The sequence below is a fragment of a genome, unplaced genomic scaffold (assembly GCF_019419815.1).
Source record: "Pyrus x bretschneideri cultivar Hongxiangsu unplaced genomic scaffold, Pyrus_bretschneideri_v1 Contig2, whole genome shotgun sequence".
Lineage (NCBI taxonomy): Eukaryota > Viridiplantae > Streptophyta > Magnoliopsida > Rosales > Rosaceae > Pyrus > Pyrus x bretschneideri.
The window spans coordinates 12,109,751-12,128,903 of NW_025999501.1; the positions used below are offsets into that span (position 1 = coordinate 12,109,751).

A 19,153-nucleotide genomic window follows, 5' to 3' on the forward strand; every position below is an offset into this window, starting at 1 on the left:
TATTCAGTGTTGTAATATAATATGTGGATGGTCCACATGAATAGTTTATTACTATTCATTCAAAGAAAAATCAGATAGACTATTATTCATATGAAGAAAAATGGATGGGTTACAATTCATGCACAGTATTTCACTATTAATTTGAGGAAAGTTGGTAAATTGAATATGTTACTATATTAATCTTTTGTTTATAAGATGAGAGCATACAGAGGAAGGAAGAGGTGAGAAGAAGAAGAAAGAGATGAGAGAAAAACATATAGAGGAAAAAAAAGAAGAGGAGTTATGGAGAAAAGGAAGAGAAAAAGAAAGAAGGGAGATGTGGAGGAAATTACCAGTGAGCCAGACTAGAGAGAAAAGAGAAAATAATGAGAGTTATTTTGTACTCCTATTATTTCAGATAATGAAAGAAAATACTACTGTTGCCTCGAGGACGTAGGCACACTTGCCGAACCTCGTAAATATTGCGTCTTATTTACTTTATATTCCATTGCACACATGCCCGCCGACTTTACAACACGTTATCAGCATGAGAAGCTCTTGTGTTAGTGGAAAACACACGCCATAAATCCAAATCTTTTCATTTCATCTTCATATCTCTGTATGACTAATTTTCTTAAAGTAAATATACGTTTGGTTATATAACTATTATTATTATTGGCAGAAAATCTGATAGCCATGTAAACAGCATTTGAACTCCAACTTGCTGACCTTGGATTGAGATACTTCCTTCTTGAAAGTTGTTCGTCTGCCCAGTAAATATAACGTACAAATTTTCAGAAAATTCCAACGGTGCGATTTTTGCAGATGCCTAGAACACCAACCCAGTTTCCAATTCCGCAGAAAACTAGACAACCATCTTATGAGTACCACAACTCATTTTTTCAGTAGCTCAGATCGAAATTGTTTCTTCGCAAAAGTTTTTCGGTATCCTCCTATCCATATCATACTAAAATTTGAGCCAAATCTAATGGTTTGATCTTCTTCTAAGTTGCATACACTACTTTTGACTCCAAAACTTAGGGGAACCGTTTCGACTTTTTTGAAACTCACAAGAGGAGGAACCAATGGGAACTTATTGTTACTATTACTTCCTGAGTAACTAAAAGGACTTAGAACTGTGAAATGAAAATAAAATAAAAAGGATGAAATAAAAGAAAGTGGCAGACAAAGAAAAAGAAAACAAAAAAGATGGAGACTTAATCATTGCCTTTTCTGTTTTGGCATATTTATGAAAATGATGCTGGTTTAAAGTCCTATCACAAGTTCTATTTATTTGCAGTGGGTGAAATTATTACCCTTTGCTTTAGAGCTTTGATATTTATGTGAATGGTGCTGAATCAAAGCCCTCGTCACAAGCTTTATTTACTTAAAAGCAATTTGTTTACCATGGTTGGAATTACCGCCTATTGCTTTAATTTATTTAGTATACTACATTTTATGATGAGTATATAAAACCCGAAGTTCCTTGATCAGATTAGAACCTGAAGTTTCTTGATCCACATCATATAAAATGATTGGACCTGAAGTTCCATCATTAAAAAAGATCAGACCTGAAGTTCATTGATCATCATTATATAAAAAAGATAGGACCTAAAGTTCCTTGATCAAATCAAAACCTCAAGTTTTTGAATCAACTGAGAGAACATCAGTTCCTCAATTAAAATAAAATGACGGCCATAAGCACCTTAGTCCACAAACTATCAAATGAGAGAGCCAGAAGTTCCTTGATTCGTGTAAATGAGGACCATAAGTTTCTTAATCCATGAACAAATTAAGTATAGGTATGAATTCCAAAACTATGAACATAAAGGTTCTAATGATGTCGATTTTGAAATAAATTTCGAGTATATATGAATAATGTTTTGACTTGAAGTTCAAAATATGAATAACGTTAAGAACTTGAAGTTCTAACATTTTGTGTAGACTTATGTTATATGTGTTATGAGTTAATTATCGCAATTTCCGTCATACCAGAATTTCTTCATTTTGGGAATAAGATAATGGTGAACTTAGTTTATGACCATCGGCATCTTACACAAGAGATACTTTCATGAATTCATAATGCTCGAGAACTTATGTGTAAGCATATGATATTATAAAATATCTATACTTGGCTCATTGAATCATATTCATGGAACCAGAAGTTTTCATGGGTTTCTATATATAACAAGCTAAAGTAGAAGCTTTCTGACATGTATAAAATCAAATGGGAGAAAAAAAATTTTTATACATACACATGAGTCAAAAACAAACTTTTTTTTTTTGTGTTGGGGGGGGGGGGGGAAGGGTGCTTCACAAAGGTTGCTCATGTGAAGCCTCAGTATTTGGCAGTACCCTAAAAGAAGGAGGCACTAGAGATTGATCATGTGAAGCTCTAACACTTGGGAAAACACTAGAAGGGGAATGCACCAATTGCCTTCAGAATCTAGCCAAGAATCTCTGGCGATCACTTTGAATCCAACTTTTGGATTCCTGCAGCTAGTTGAGCTTTCTTTTCATGCTCATCGAGTAAATATTTGCAATTTTGTGCAACTCTTTATTCTTGTGCATACACATAAGTTACAACTACAAAGACAAACAAATTTTTTTTTTGGAGGGGGGGTGCTTCACAAAGGTTGCATATATGAAGCCTCAGTACTTGGTAATACCCCAAAAGAATGAGGTACTAGAGATTGATCATGTGATGCCCTAACACTTGGCAAAACACCAGAAGGGGAAGGCACCAGTTGCCTTCAGAATCAAGCTAAGAATCTCTGGTGATCACTTTGAATCCAACTTTTGGATTCCTGCAGCTAGTTGAGCTTTCTTTTCATGCTCATCGAGTAAATATTTGCAAGTTTGTGCAACTCTTTATTCTTGTGCTTGAGCCCTCTAAGTTCTTGTCTAAAACTTGCTACCTTAGCCATTAATGTTTCGACTTGGTGAGTTCAAGCAAGTAGACGTTGGTCCATGTTGGATACAGAACCTGCACATTGAACATTGAAAGCCAAAGAGTCTTGAATAACCAATTCATCAGACCTCTTTAAAAGTATTCTTTTATCTCTAGGAGTGAGAAGGTTCCTAGCTACTACTGTAGCCGTTATATCATCCCTCATCACAGAGCCTCCAACTGTAAAAAAACCATTAGAAGATAAAAAAGACAAGCACCATATATTATCCTGACGCGGCTCATGTGTATCTCATCCGAGACTTAAATCTAAACAAAGGTTGGATAGGTAAGCCATTTTTAGAAATGATGAAAGAAAAAGGTTGGATAGAGTGAAATCTCAGAAATACAATAGAGACAATTTTTACAAGCGGGCAATTTTCAAAGTGTGCATGTTGGATACAATTGATACATTTATAAAAGGAGAGACAACACAACCACTTGTTCAAAAGTCAAAGAGACACCGCTCTCTGAATTTTGAAAGCCGGATTTTCCTGAATAAAGCTCGTCAACATTTCTCAAATGCAATCTCAGCCTTCTAATTTCAAGGACAACTCTGCCAAAATGTCTTTTGCAAAGTTAAAACATGTAAAGTTCACTATTCCAACTACACTACTGTTACCGACAAGCGTGGGTGACAAGGTCACAATCGCACCATTACCTGCTATTGGGAAATCCCTATATATGTCGACCTTCGTCCTCTATGGCAAAACACACCTCCCAAACACCTAACTCATCTTTCTTACCGATAATGCATCTGCAACCAAACTTCTCAACATATTTAGTCTTCTTTATCTCGGATACCTCAAGTCCCTTAAAATGCCAAACTCATTTTCTCAGCAAGAAACCCCTTTTGATCGAAAAGGTTTACATCAGTATCAAATCCTTCTACTGTTTATCTTCAAGAGTAAAAATATCTCATATCATCAGGGTCGAGAGCAAGAGTATCTCATATCATGCTCTTTCCCTGCCTTTTCCTTTGCCTTTGTTCTTACCTGCAAGACAAGGAGAAAGAAAGCAATTAATTGGAACCTGAAATCAAACTTCCCGTCAGGAACCAACTGCCTAGGACATTTTCTTGATTGCTTAACTTGCATTTTTCTCGAGTAATCATCTTCAATTGTTGTTCGAGTCGAGTCTTAAGTCACCAACAATGCAGAATAATTGGTACGCTATTGGTTCTTTTCACTGAAGCTGCCAAGCATGGATGGTTCACCAAGAAGTGATGGACCATCCAAGGGCAAAGGTTGCGCACCATTTCTACTGTGCAAGAGACTGAAGCAGAAGGATCAACGATGAGCCTATAGAAGTCTAAATGGAGAAAATTGATGGCTGACTGAGCGAATGGAAGACCAAAGTTCAATGATGGGAATCCTACTCATGGCCCCAACAAACACTACCAGTTTACATAATTCACATGATGTACAAAAAGGTAATGAAAATTTTTAATTGATTATAAGTTACAAAGATGCCATACAGATTGAAATATCAGTCAGACTATCCATAAACTTGGCACTACTAAACTGTTGTATGCTCAAAGCATGACAATTGCCGCATGGATTCAAGTTCCAAAAGGATAATCCATGGACTTGACAATTTTAATATATCTCATCCTGAAGCATAATCGATGTGTAGGTTCCAATGATTGAACTCCCTAGAAGTGAAGATTTAAAATCCTATAATGCTCTAGAAAAGGTTATGATCTAAATTCTCAAACAATTCATCTAATAAGAAATTACTATCATAGAAGAGACAATGTAAAGCCCCTTAAGAAGCAAAGATATCTAAAGTTTTAAAATGCTTATAAATGTGCATGCACATGAGAATTATGGGATCAAGAATTGGTGATTACCAATGTTAATTTTGATTTTACAGTTGCTACTAAATTCGTCAATAAGCTAGGTTGATATTGAATCAAGTTCTTTTGTTCATTGACTAAAAAGAAAAATTATTGGCCCAAATGGCCAAAATGAAGAAAGGCAATTCCATTACAATTTATTAAGAACGTGGAAAAATAGACCTATAGTACAAATCGCCAAATGATGTTGAACCCAGAAGGTAACATATAGGCATTTGTAATACAGTGACATACACTCACATAATATGACACAAGGTTTCCAATTGAAACCTGAAATTGTAATACACTCTTGGAAACATTATTTCTCATTGTGAAGCTTGTTCATTTCAGTAGAGAATTATACATATGCCCGAAGAATATCTCCGCAAGTAAATCTCCTAAGTATACATGGAAGCAAGTTGCTCTGTATAAATTCCAAAGAAGCATGTGTCATGAAGTGTAGAAAATCCCTGAAGAATTCAAATTGCTTGAAGAAAGCCTTGAAAGGGTAAAGCAAATCTCTTGCAAGAGTTGATATTAGATTGGAACTCTTGACAAGTCTAGAAAGATTATAAAGTGTTGAAGGGAATATTATCTCAAGCTGCAGATCGAACAATATGCCAACACATATCTTATCCAAAATGTTTATGGTATTCAAAAACCATATGGATTGAAGATCTTGAATACTCAAATGATTAACAATATTTATAAAGTGTTAAAAGCAAATCTCTCTGTCGTTCCGTTTCTCTTTAGTTTTCCCGTCTGTCTTTTGATTTCGGTTTCGATCCGATCTTCTCGAAGGTGTTTGGCGTTTTTTCCCCTGTTTTGCACAAACGAATAGCTCCCGTTCAGGTATGTTGATTCATGTGTTGGTTTATTTTCTGTTTGGTTAGGAAGAAAATTTTACGATTGATTGTTGTGAATTTGGGCTATTTGGCTTTTTTGCCCAGCGTTTTCTTTGTTTTCCCGCGCTCTACGTCTGGTTGTTATCTCTGATTTTGCATTTTGGTTGCAAGAAACATTTTTCTTCGAGTTTTAGGGTTTTATTCTTCCTAGCTTTTTCTGGGTCAGGTATATAATTTATCTCTTTGGTGTTATTTTTTTTTTTTTTTTTGTGCTTCGATTTTTCCCTCAAACTTAAAAAAAAAAAAAAAAAAAAAAAAAAAAAGAGGAATACTGATGATTAATTTTTGGGTTTTGCTTCGTATGTTTCGGTTTTGTACTGTGAGTGAGGAATTTTTTATTTTGGTGTTGTAATTAAGGGCTAAACATTTCCAGCAATACAAATGGATGATCATGATTAATTTTTGGGTTTAATTTAGCTGTTGATTATTGTGGATGAGTTGCGAAACTTCTTTTCGATTATGTGATCTGTGCCTGTTATGTTGTTCTTATCTTGATTATAGTTGATTGAGGTCATGATGATTTATGGGTTTTTTTTAAAATATGATCCAGGTCTGAGCATTCTGGTTAGCAGGCCCGCTTAGTTGAATCAGCTAAGTTTCATGTCTGACATCGACGTACTGCTTCCACTGCCTTTGGTATGTTTTCTGTTAATTCATAACTCATCTGAGAGATCATTTTTTTAATTGAATTCAATTGGATAAGTTTTTTAATTGAAAACCTGGGTACCTAGATGCTTTAGAGATCATTTTCAGTCATCGATACAATACTGTTGTAATTTAGTAGTTGTGCAGTTTGAGAATTGGTGTGTAGTTGTTTCTTCGGCAACCTGACTAACCTGATCTACTCAAGAAACCAAGCTAAACTGCTTATTTGGGCATTATTGACAACCTAAATGGTTTGGTTTGGCGTGGCTATAATTCATATGAATCTGAAGTCGTTAGTTCTGGTGTTAGGAACATAGTCTTTAAGATCTGATTTAACAACCTGGAGCAATATGCATATGTACTGGTGAAAATATAAGGTTGTGAGTGTGGTACTGATTCTTTCTTTGTATTAATTGAGCTTATAATATATTTTAAGGCCTCAAATATAGATTTGCTTTTCGTATCAATTCTTATCTTATCGGTGTTAATAGAACTGATTTGGTTTTGTAGATCAGAATTTTTAAACGACAAAATTAACCTGCAAATTCAGTTCAGGTATCAATGCTTGAGCTTGTTTAGATTGTTGAATTTATCTTTACCTTTACTAGATTTTATTTTTCAATGTTGTTTGATGCATTATCGTGTTACTTTATTATTAATAAAACTAATTTGGTTTTGTAGATTAAGATTTTTTAGCGAGAGAATCATGTTCAAAATTCAATTGAGGTATGAATCTTTTTGCTTATTTGGCCTGTTGAATTAATGTTTGCCTTTGCTACATTTTATTTTTTACAGTTGTTTGGTACATTATGGTATTAATTTCATTGTAATTTTATGGATTTGAAGTCGTTATTTGGATTTTGGACTGTGAGAAGGATCTGGTGGGTATAAAGCTTCACTGCTTTGTATTGCAGCTCATTTTGATAACATTTATAATGGTATATAAATCTGCTGGATTAATATTCCAGTTTAATAGTGTTGTTTATTATGTGTGACAAGTTATATTAGTACCATTTTCACTGTTATCTGTCGTAGTTAGACTTGCTGGCCATTTTTATCCTGTTTATGACATTTTTGTGCTAGGGTTTTTGAGCTTTGTTACTTACCCTTTTGTGTTTTTTTGGTTGCTTGATTTGTTTTGCAGGTTGCATTTGCAAAGGGAGAACAACATCTTAGATAGATTTTGTGCTTATGAAACATTTGAGGGTAAGATTCACATGGTTATTTAAATCTGTGGGTTTTGTTTCTTCGATTTTAAAATGGAAAAAACTTAACATTTTTTTTCCTTAGATTTTAATTAGAATGAGTTGTAAAGCTTTTTATGCATTGCTGTGGTTTATTTTAATAAGTTGGCAACTATGTATACGGAGCTATTAGTTTTGGATTTACAGAAATTAGGTGTTCAATTAGTTGAGATTATTTGGTTTCCTTTCAATTTTCTTTGTTTTCTACTTTCTCTTATTGTCATGTATTTTTGTGACTTATTCTTATTCTGCGGTTGTTGTATTATGTTAGTTTTGCAGAACATTATTATTTAGTCAGTGGTGGTTCTGTTTATGCCCAGAAAATGATTAGCTAAAGTGTACTGACACATGGTCTTTTTTATCAATGTGTTGTAATTTTTTTATATGTTGTGGTTTACTATGGTAACTTTTTTTATCATTTAAATTTTGATTGGCATTTCATCTTTATTTGATTGTCATTCCACTTGACTACAGGCTTTCTGTACAGATTTCATTTTGTGGCAAAAAAATTTCATTATATATACCTATCATTAGTCAATTCAAACTTAGCAATAAGATAACTTTTTCATTATATACCTATTAATTCTCAATTCCGTCATCAGAATTGCTCTTAATTCTCACTCTTGCTAATAGACTTTATCTTTTATGTTTAGCATAAAATAGATAACAATGCATGATAATGAATTACAAATTGTTTTCATCCTACGTATGACTCCATTTTTCCATCCATCTCAACTAATTATTATATATTATTTATTAACTGCCATACAACCTTTTTTTAACACTTTATTTTACAATTTTAAGGGGGGGAAGCTAATTCAGCAAGGGATTTACAACGTTGACAAATACATTTTCAAGCAATGAAGACACAAATATTCAAAGGTATGTAAAATTAATTAATACTTTGTTAACTTTGTTTTATTGACGTTCTACATTTAATTACAATTTTTACTATGCTTTCTCTTTAGGCAAATTAGCTATTACTAATATATATACAAACTAGCTTCTTTTCACTAGAGATAAAAGTATAAAAGTAGACATTTGCACTAGAGATATACCCTCTTCACATATTTTAATCTAGGGTAAAATACAAAAAACTACCTCAACTATTGGGGTCACGACAGTTTCATACCTTATCTTTTGAAATTGACAATGTCATACCGCATCTTATGAATTTGTGACAAAGTCATACCTCCGTCAATTTTTCTGTTAGTTTTTCTTTTTAAGTGCTGATGTGGCTTGATTCGGGACCTACTTTCTATTAAAAAATTATTAAAAACTAAAAAACAATTATTTAATATTTTTTAAAATATTAAAATAATAATAAAAAAATAGAAAAAAAAAAAAAAACCCTCATTTTGTCCCTCCCCTCCCCCCTCCTCCCTCCTCTCTCCTCTCTCCTCTCCCCATCTTCATCTTCTTCCCCCACCTGCAAATTCTAACAAACAAACAAACAAAAAAAAAAAACAAAATCCAATTTAGCTTTCCCTTCCTCCTTTTTTTCCTCTTCTTCTTCTTCCTCCTCCTCCTCCTTCTCCTTCTTGTTCTTCCACCCCGGGGGGGGGGGGGGGGTTGTTGGGTTTTCAAAATTTTTATTTTTTTTATTTTTAGGGTTTGCAGGTGAGGGGAAGAAAATGAAGATGGGGAGAGGAGGGGGGAGGGGGGAGGGGGAGGGGAGGAACGAACTGATGGTTTTATTTTTTATTTTTTTATTATTTTAATATTTAAATAATATTAAATAATTTTTTTTTAGTTTTTAATAATATATTAATGATTTTTTTAATAGAAAGTGGACCCCGAATCAAGCCACGTCAACATTTAACTGAAAAGTAAATGGTCAAGTAACGGAAGGCATAACATTGGACCAAATTCTAAAGATGAGGTATGACATTGTCAATTTTAAAAGATGAGGTATGAAAGTGTTGTGACACCAATACTTGAGGTAGTTTTTTGTACTTTACCCTTTAATCTAATATGTTCTTTCACAGATTTACAAAATATGGGTAGGATTTATCTTTAGTGGAAGGATGTCTGTTTATACTTTTGAATATTGGCCTTAAACCTTTCACTAGACAAACAAAGAATAAGTCATGTATTCACAATAAGTTAGAAGAAGAAGGTATCTATATAAATTGATAATAGTTAATTCCTCTAAAGAGAAAAGACGGAAATGATTATTCTTACTCCAGATAATCAAAACTAAGTTTACCAATTTACATAAATTTGATCCGTCTTAGAGCGCCATTTAATTTTGTTTAAAAAATTATAAAATTGGCAAATAAACTGCTATTTAATCATAGCGTGATTTGCAATACTTTTGTAACTCTTATATAACACTGTCACTAAATATATTTTATTCCATAAGACACCAATTTCCATCTTGTACTAAATTGCAACCAACTTATCTTTTCTTAGACGTTATTTAAATTCTCATTCCACGTATGTATCCAATTTCACTTAATTAATTAATTGGATACATACATGATTTGTTGCAATGGATTTGAAGTTTCCTGGGCTTGGATTCTTGGAGTATTCCCTATTGTTAGCTGCTAAACAACTGCCCTTCGTTTTCTATCTCGCATGGTGTTTACGACTTATTGCAAAACTGAGTTCTCTTGATATTTGTTGTTGTTTTAAAATGCATAATTTACTGCAACTAAATCGTTTGGTTGGTTTATATTTTAGAATCCTATTGTTTTCAGTGATTTTATGTGTTATATTATGTCTTTTACTGCAAAACTGAACTTTCTTTATTTTTTCGCTTTGTGTGCAGTTCGAGCTGACCATATGAGCACCCAAATTGTTACCCGCAACTTGGTAAACTTCCATGCTAAATCTTACTTCTTTGAAATCTTTCTTTTAGTTTTAGCCTTTTGTAATGTGGAATATTGGTGAAAATAAGAAGTGTTTTTAATGTGCACAGTTGTTATATTAATGTGCAGGCATTGATGGTAATGCCCTGTCTTGATTTCAGCCTTCTCTTCTGAATTCTTGAAAGAGTGGTATAGTTCTCTCATTCACTTCCTTCTTCTTTCAATACATACTCAGTTACAATTTCATTATTTTCGTTCAAATAAGTGATGGAGACTTTAAATAGGTTGTGCACTCTGTATTCTGCAGTTTATATTTCCCCTCCTCATTTGAGTTTTCCTTATCATAATTATTTATTTTTCGTTGTGCACTCTGTGTGAAGTGTTCTTTGTAATAGCAGTGTATCTTATGGTGGGTTTATAATAGCAAATGTGAAGTGTTGTATGTAATAGCAGTGTATCTCATTTTATGTCATAAAATAAGGAGGGGAATACAGTTTTCAATTCACATTGTATGTGAAGTGTTGTTTGTTGTTTTTTTTGTTTCTTTTTCATACAATTATCATCATTTGGTCATAGCTGCTCGAGTTTGAGTAGTTTGTGTCCAACTTTCAGTTTGTACTTTCTGCAGACAATGATCTCATTGTTTCTGATGTGGGACAAGGTTTGAAGTTGGAGAGACCAAGAACTGGGCACCCTCTACAGACTGCAGTACTACTACTCTTGCTAAAGTCTGTTTCAGTTCGTCTCTACTCTCTCAATCGTCATAACTTGCTTTTTATCTGTCTATCAATCTATCTTTCTTCACATTTATATATTAGAATAGACTTAAACCACTTACTACTTGATTATAAGGCTATTTCCACTTTAGCATTTATCTGTGGAAATGATCCATGTGGTTTCACCAATGAACTCACATCCTTGGATGGCAAGAGGACTCAATAGAGCTCACTATATAACTCAAAATCCAATAAGCTCTTGGATGTATACTACTTGAAATCAATTAAAATCTTAGGATTAAAATACTTATGGAATTACTGTGTATGATATCATTTTCCAGTTCATTGAAATCTGGCGAAGATTGTCCATGCTCATTGCTCCTCTCCTCCGTACACACGCTCCTCTTTTTTTTACTCTTACCATTTTTTCTTTTTAAATTGTAATATTTTGTATATTTCTTTTGACCCAATCCACATATTGATACGTAAATCGAGCTGAATGAGATTATATGCTTTGATTGCACTTTTTAATGGCATACAATTGCACCTTGATGTTTGTAGATTACAATTTTTTCGTTTCACAGTAGGCTTATATCTTCTACACTCTTGAGCAAGAATATCAGATTGTATATATATTTTGACTTCACATTTGTTGGTTTTATTTCAGTAGTTTTATGGGTGATACAATTACTAAAGTACTGTACGAAGTTACAGAATTTCATGCGAACTTTTAAGGTTGGACTCTTGGTCTTTCTCTCACTTTTTACTTGAATGTTGAACGGGCTTTAAGTATTGTTACTTAATTATTTTTCTCAATCAAATTTTTTCACTGAAAAATTCAGTTTATATTCATCAATAAACAAAAATAAGTTAATGTCAGTGATTTGTCTTTCTATCTGTACGTTATCTCACTTACTTTGGTGTTAACTGATAATTAGGACTTATAAGAAATTTAAAATCCCTCATAGGAAAAGTTTTTCCCGCACTAATCACTACTATAGTCTTAACGTCTGATTAGATTGGGTAATCATTCAAAAATTCAGAACAGAAGCTCATTCTCTCTCTCTCTCTCTCTCTCTCTCTCTCTCCCCCCCACCTCCCCCTCCCCTCCCCTCCCTCCCCCTCCCCTCCCCTCCCTCCCCTCCCTCCCTCCCTCCCTCCCTCCCTCCTATTGCATTTGGGTTTTCCCATGTTTCTCTTTCTGTTGATCTAATTTGGGGTGAATTTGTTGAATTTTGGTTGAATTGGAATGTGGGTTTAATTGTGTTGAGTTTTTGTTTAACTTCTGGAGTTAGTGGATTCAAAATTAAGAAATAGTAATTGGTTGTAGTTAATCATATAAAAGATGTGTATGATTTTCATGTTGCATATGAGATGTTAAAATACAGTAATTTTATTCCTAGTCTTGTTGTTAAAAGTTTGTTTCATTGGTGTATCTACACCCTTTTATGTTGTGGATCAGTGGGTCCAGCTCAAGATATAGATAAAAGAATACAAGCTCTTAAAAAAAACGTATAATTTATTAACCCTTTTGGCAGGTTAGGAATACGTACCCCAATAGAATTACAGATTTGAGTGATGAGTTTTTTCGATGGTGTTAATTTTTTTATAGAAAACTTCATTTTAATCCTTGGCAAAGATGACTTTTTGATTAAAACCATGAGTAAGATCAAAATCTAATTTTAGTCCCTTGATACATTAATAATCTCATTTATTAATTATATTTTGATGTTTTAATTATTTATCTTTTTCTTTCTAATTTTTAATGTATTAATTTTATTTCATTATAATTTTTATTTTCATTTCATTCATCATAATATATTTTGTTGTGAACATTTAGATAAACTAATTTTTGTTATACAATATATTTCGATGAACTTTATCTTCTTCATTTAGGTATATTAAATTCATTATAATACATTTCGTTGCATACATTTAGGTATACACATTTCGGTACATGCATTTCGATACAAACATTTAGGTACATTAATTCAATATAATACATTTTCGGTACTAACATTTTGATGCATACATTTCGGTACACACATTTAGGTACATTAATTTAATATTAATACATTTAGGTGCATATATTTAGGTACATACATTTCAGTACTAACATTTAAATATATTAGTTCAATATAATATATTTCGGTACTAACATTTAGGTACATTAATTGAATCTTTCAAGTTTGAAGAATGTTAAATAAAATTAATAAATTAAAAACCTCTTTTTTGGTCAAAAAATAAATTAAAATTTGTGTATTAATAAATTTAAATATTTAATGGGAGACATTCAATAAAATGCACATTAATTATTTTGAATTAAGGACACATTAGGGACTAAAATCAATGTTCAATCTAACACTAGGTTTTTTTTTTTTAATTTTAATCTTCTTGAAGGATTAAAGTTCAAAAACCCCATTTTTTAAACAATTTATGATGCTATTTGTAAATTTAGTCAGATTTTTTTATTACCAACTATTATATCGATTTTTATTCCAATTCGCAATTACTTCTTTTGTTAAATTTAAGCTTGCTTATTTTAGTAAATTTTTATTCCTTATGTCCAAATACATATACAATACTGTATATGTTTAGTTTTCATAATGTTGCTCAGCATTTTGAGTATGCATTTTTTTGTGTAGAGTGAAGAATGTACTGTTCACAAAGGCAAAACAGGGAACAACTACTACTTCATATGGGAAGAAGAGGTTAGTTTAATTGTAATTTTTTTTTATTTGGTTAAATTCGAAGTTGGTTGGCTTGCATCTAATTTGGTCGTTTGCCGGCATAGGTTTAAGTCACTGGTTTTATTAATGCTGGTGACCGAAATCAATCCAAGTTAATGTTAAAACGATATCACTATTTTTGTTATGGTGAGGACTAAGAGCTTATAACATTTTCTTTATATCTCTCATTTTTTAAATTAAGAAATTTACTTTTTTTATACCTCTTTTGTGATCATTTACTGAGAATTTGTTAATTGTTTTAATATGTACGAGGTAGGATTTCTACGTTGTCGAATAGTTTATGGATTTTTCATATCAAGTGTGTCAATATGTTGTTGTAGTAAATCAATTGATGTGATATAAGTTGATGTGTTTATACCTTTAAACATAAAAAAATTCACATAATTTATAATCCCGTAGCAACACGCTGGCAAAACTTTCTATGTATAACGATAACTGCGTTATATATGTTGTTGTAGACATAATCTAATGGATGTTACCATTAACTTTTATCCCTTAATCCTCATCAATTCATTTGATCCGACGGTCAAAAATTGAGAGGGTTTGTAAAAGATAAAAAGAGGTGTATGGTTAACACCACCCTATTTCTATTTCAAAGTCTTTTTTTTTTTTTTTTGAACAAATAATATTATCTACACTAAAGGGGAGGGGTGAGTTTAGCCTCACAATGGGCTAGCAATAATGTGGTTCAAATTCGCATTTAGCGAAAATTGAATCTAAGACCCCACTTATTAATAAATAAGAATATCACTAGACCGTAATACTAAATGTCTTCGAAGTCATATTTTAGCATAACTATTGGCAATTGCTAGTTAGAGGACCAATATGATTAGAAGTTAGAACATGAGTAATTACCACCAAAGCATCCATTTTCTGAGGACATCAACGATTTCTTTACAAGATCCATTTGTCTCCCATACAATCACATATAAGTTGAGAAACGGTAATACAGACTCATTATACAGGGGGAAACTTTAACACTCATAAATCATAAATGACTAATTAAACTCATAGGACCCCAGTAGAAATCCTCCACACACAATTGCACTTTCCCATTGTAAAACGGAAAATTATGGACGGTGAATGAAATAGTATGTTTGTGAGATAGTAAGAACGGAAGGGGAACCTGCAACAATGAACTATATCAATGATCGTGCCTTAATAAATTAGGCACGACCCAAGCTCATTTAGATAAAGCACTGCATGACATGATTAGCAATCAGTGGTCAGGTTGGTCTTAAGGTTTAGGTCCAATAGGCCGGCCCGGCAACGATTCATCATGGCCAAGCACGGCCCATGACGTGGGGCCATTATGATGACTATCCCATTAAACTAATACATAATTAAATATTAATATATTTATTCATTATTTTTCAAGTAAAACATACAGTTCGGAGCTAATAAGACTAAATAATTGTGATATTAGGTTTTAAACTAGATTCAAATAATTTTTTTCTGATAATATAAAATAACTAAAGTTTGTTGAGCCTCTTGTTTAGTGGCACGGCCCAAGAACGGCTTAGGCCCATATGCACCTTTAGGTGTTAGACCGTTTGACACCTTTAGTTTTTAGGGGTGGGCATGAGAACCATAGAATTGAGAAACCGAATTGAAACATGACAAAAAAATTAAAAAAAAAAAATCGAAAAAAGAAAATTTGTGTTTGTTGACAAAAAAAAAAAAAAAAAAAAAAAAAAAAAAAACAAAAATTAACTTTTGACAAGAATTGAATTGAGTCGATTCAGATTGGTTTCGATTTAGGTTCTCAACTTGAAAAAACTAGCATGACCGAACTGAACCAATTAATGGTAATTTAATTTTTATGTTTTTTTTCAACAAACGATATTTTCTACCTTAAGAGGAGAGGGTGAGAATTTAATTTTTATGTTTTTAAATATATTCAATAAACATAACCCATCTAATACTAATCTCTCGCAAGGCCTACCAAATTTAACTAAATCGAAGGTCCAAAGGCCCATAACCTAACTAAACCCTACTGACTCTATGTCTCTTCCTCTTCCTTTTCTTTATGCAGTCTGGCCACCAAACCAGTCTCACATTTTGTCTCTCCCCCTTTAGAGCCAATCTCTCTTTTCTTCTCTACCATTTCTTCTCTCTTCCCTTCTTCGCCCTCTCGTTTCTTCTCTACTAGTCTCACAAATCTTGCAGGTTTATGTTTTTACCTTGTACACTTCCAGTAGTTTGGCTCAAATTTGTAAGAATTTGTCGGTGAAAACATACTGTTGGACGTTGAAGCAGGACTCGAAGGAAAAATATATCTCTACAATAGAATGCCAGAAGAGTACTTTGGTGTCTCAAGCCCCTTAAACAAAAAAAATAAAACAAAAAAACAAAAAATTTAAAAAATGTACAGTTAGAACAATAAACTCAAGCGTAAGAGTGGAAAGGTTTTCAAAAAAGAAGAATAAAAAAAGGATAACGTGAGAGAAAGGATCGATCACCACGTTCAGTTTTGCAACTACATTCAGCAGTCATCCTTTCGGTTTTGCAGACTACCACACTGGTACGTGGGATAACGTTCGGTTTTGTAGACTCCGACACTCCAACACTCCAACGTGGGATAAAAGGGGTAGAAACCAACGTCCAAGTCGCCGATTCTTCTTTTTTCAATTTTTTTCTTTGAGATTTGCGGTGATTCCTCTCCCTCCCTATCCCAGGTGCTCAAATGAAATTAATCTGTGTATAAGCTTCCGTTTTGATTTGCGGTACAGAGTGTTTGCTTTTGTTTGTTTTGCTTGCTTCTGTTTTCTCTACTGATAAAATTATTTGTATTTTTAGGATGCCAAGTTTGGTAGCAAGAAAGCGCCGGAGCCACAGCAAAACGGGCAGTCCACTGATGGTGCGGTGAGTAATCGGAGTAGTTCACATGAAGAGAACAGGTAGTGGATTTGATCTTATCATGTGGTGCATTGCATGGACTTTGTAGAGTTGGACTCATTTGTTCTTCGATTTTGTCTGTTTTTCAGGCAAAAAACTCGGCAACTCCTTCAAATGGAGTCTTATCTGCAAAACGTGTTAAATTTCATTGAGGATGTCTTCTGTAAAATCCAGTGCGAGGGTTCTATGTGCTGTTGTCGTGGATGAGGAAGCGATGCAAAGGCATCTTTAAATTCATATGCCTTCTGGAAATTCCAGTGCGAGGGTTCTATGTGTTGTTCCCGTGGATGAGGAGGCGATGCAAAGCACGATTTAATTTTGAAGATAGAGTTCGTTTCTTTTTCTATTTTACTTGTCTTTTTTTCATTTATGTTTGACTGGATTTTGATAATTTGATGGTGGTCTTTCGTTTCTCATAGGTTAGAGAATTTTTGTCTTTTAAATTACTCCTCTCGGTAGAGAAGAATATATAGCTCTTCTCTGCACTGATATTAACATGCAAGTTACTGTTATTGCATATATTGTTTCCTCATGTTATCTTTTCTTTTATCAAAAAAATTATCGTGTTCTTTTTTTTTTTTTTTTTGGTTTATGTAGGAATTGAAAAAAATTTAAAGTGGATTTCAACAAATCAAGAATTGACACAAATGATAGGAGCAATAATTTAATTTTACATAATGAATAGCATTTGTGACCTATATAAATTAATTTGATTTGCTTCTGTATTTCCAGTTAATGCTTGACTTCACGCATAAAGACATTCTTGATTTCTTGGTTTATTAATTTGATACCTTTCATAATGTAGGTTACAAATTCAAAATAATTATAAGAATGTCTTTATGCGTGACCAAATGTAAAAAAGAAAAAAGAACTTCGTAAGTCGTGCGTAGCGCGTCGTGATGTAAAAAGACATTTTGCAAATGCATGAGTTCGTGCAAAAAGGTTAGAATATATAAAGCTTATTATATTAACATCCTACATATTATTGAGTACACGGTACATCACACCATTGCTTTTACAATTAAAATTTATCATAATATAGCCACGCACTTTCCCTTAATGTCCTCACACCCCACCCAACCCCGCCTGGCCCTGCCTTTTTTCTCCTCCTTCCTTCTGCACTTCCGTTTTTCATCCCATTTTCAATTAATCAGAAAGGCAAATTATACGTTGTGTAAGGTACTGTGTTGCACCGATGATACAGAACAATGCTCTTTACATGCTTCAGTGTTATAAATCTTCTACATTTGGCTTGGTTGTAGGGTATACAAGTCATCTAATATTAAATTTTAATATAGAATGCTAATAAAAAAGCTTATATATAATTCGGTTTACAATGAATAACCGGTCAAACTAAACCGAAACCTCACTGCTCGGTTTCATTAATAGATTTAAGTAAAATTGAACTAAACTTAACTGAACTGGTGTTCTTCAATTTTGGATTAAAAAATGGACCGGACTGAATTAGACCGTGCCCACCTCTAGTTGTTCGAATTCAAAATTCAAGTTCAAGCAAATGATGGGTTGGATTATTGTTCTAAATTTTCTTTCTTTATTGACTGAAATTTTTTTTTGTTAATTTTTGGGGATTGGTTACTTTCATCATCGGGCACTAGCGCCAGAGCAAACCCACAACCTCGAGCTGGAAAGACTTGCGCTGACACCTAACTGTCAGCTACCCCTGCTATGGATTTACGTAGGAATTAACATAAGTTGAACTTCGTTAAATCTCTTACTTTTTTAGTTTTAAGGGAATTTTTTTTGAAAATGTCATATGAACTTGTAGCCATTTTTTAATTTGTCATATAAACTAAAAGTTTAAGCAATTCGTCATACCAACTTTCCAAAATCATCAATTTGTCATCTCACCCTAACTATGTTAAGTTTTCCATCCAAAGTAAGTCATATGCCTTCCACATGACTTGTATTCAAAGTTATTTCTACCATTTTAACATCTCACTTCCTTCTATTATGTTGCGTTCGATTAAAACAATTCTAAAGTGTTTAGTTTAGTATATCAGGAAATCAAATTTTATATGGACTCTGTAATATAAGAAACGAGTTGATTTTTGGTGCTAGAAATGGAAATGTAGATGCATATACTCGAACACAATGATCCGCATGAATACCCTCGAACACAAAATTTAAGAGTTTTACTAAAGAAAAATAAAGAACTTGTAAAAAGATCTTAAATGGCAGAAATAACCTTGAATACAAGTCATGTGCCTCATACATGACTTATTTTTTATGGAAAACTTAACGAAGTTAGGTGAGATGACAAATTGATTTTTTTTCAGAAAGTTGGTATGATAAATTGCTTAAAATTTTAGTTTATATAACAAATTGAAAAATATGTACAAGTTCATATGACATTTTAATTTTAATTTTCTAGTTTTAATAAAGAAAATAATAAAATATC

At 32.9% G+C, this 19,153-nt stretch overlaps 2 long non-coding RNA genes across 2 annotated transcripts; both read left to right on the forward strand.

The window, feature by feature from the left end:
* Positions 1–5,670: 5,670 nt before the first annotated feature.
* On the forward strand, positions 5,671–7,040 carry LOC103931171. Its single transcript, XR_007258128.1, has 4 exons — positions 5,671–5,834; positions 6,219–6,304; positions 6,824–6,868; positions 6,995–7,040. It is a non-coding gene; the product is annotated as an uncharacterized LOC103931171 (long non-coding RNA).
* An 8,019-nt stretch (positions 7,041–15,059) lies between these two features.
* On the forward strand, positions 15,060–17,251 carry LOC103931170. The gene is made up of 2 exons (XR_007258081.1): positions 15,060–16,736; positions 16,824–17,251. It is a non-coding gene; the product is annotated as an uncharacterized LOC103931170 (long non-coding RNA).
* The last annotated feature ends 1,902 nt before the right edge of the window (positions 17,252–19,153 follow it).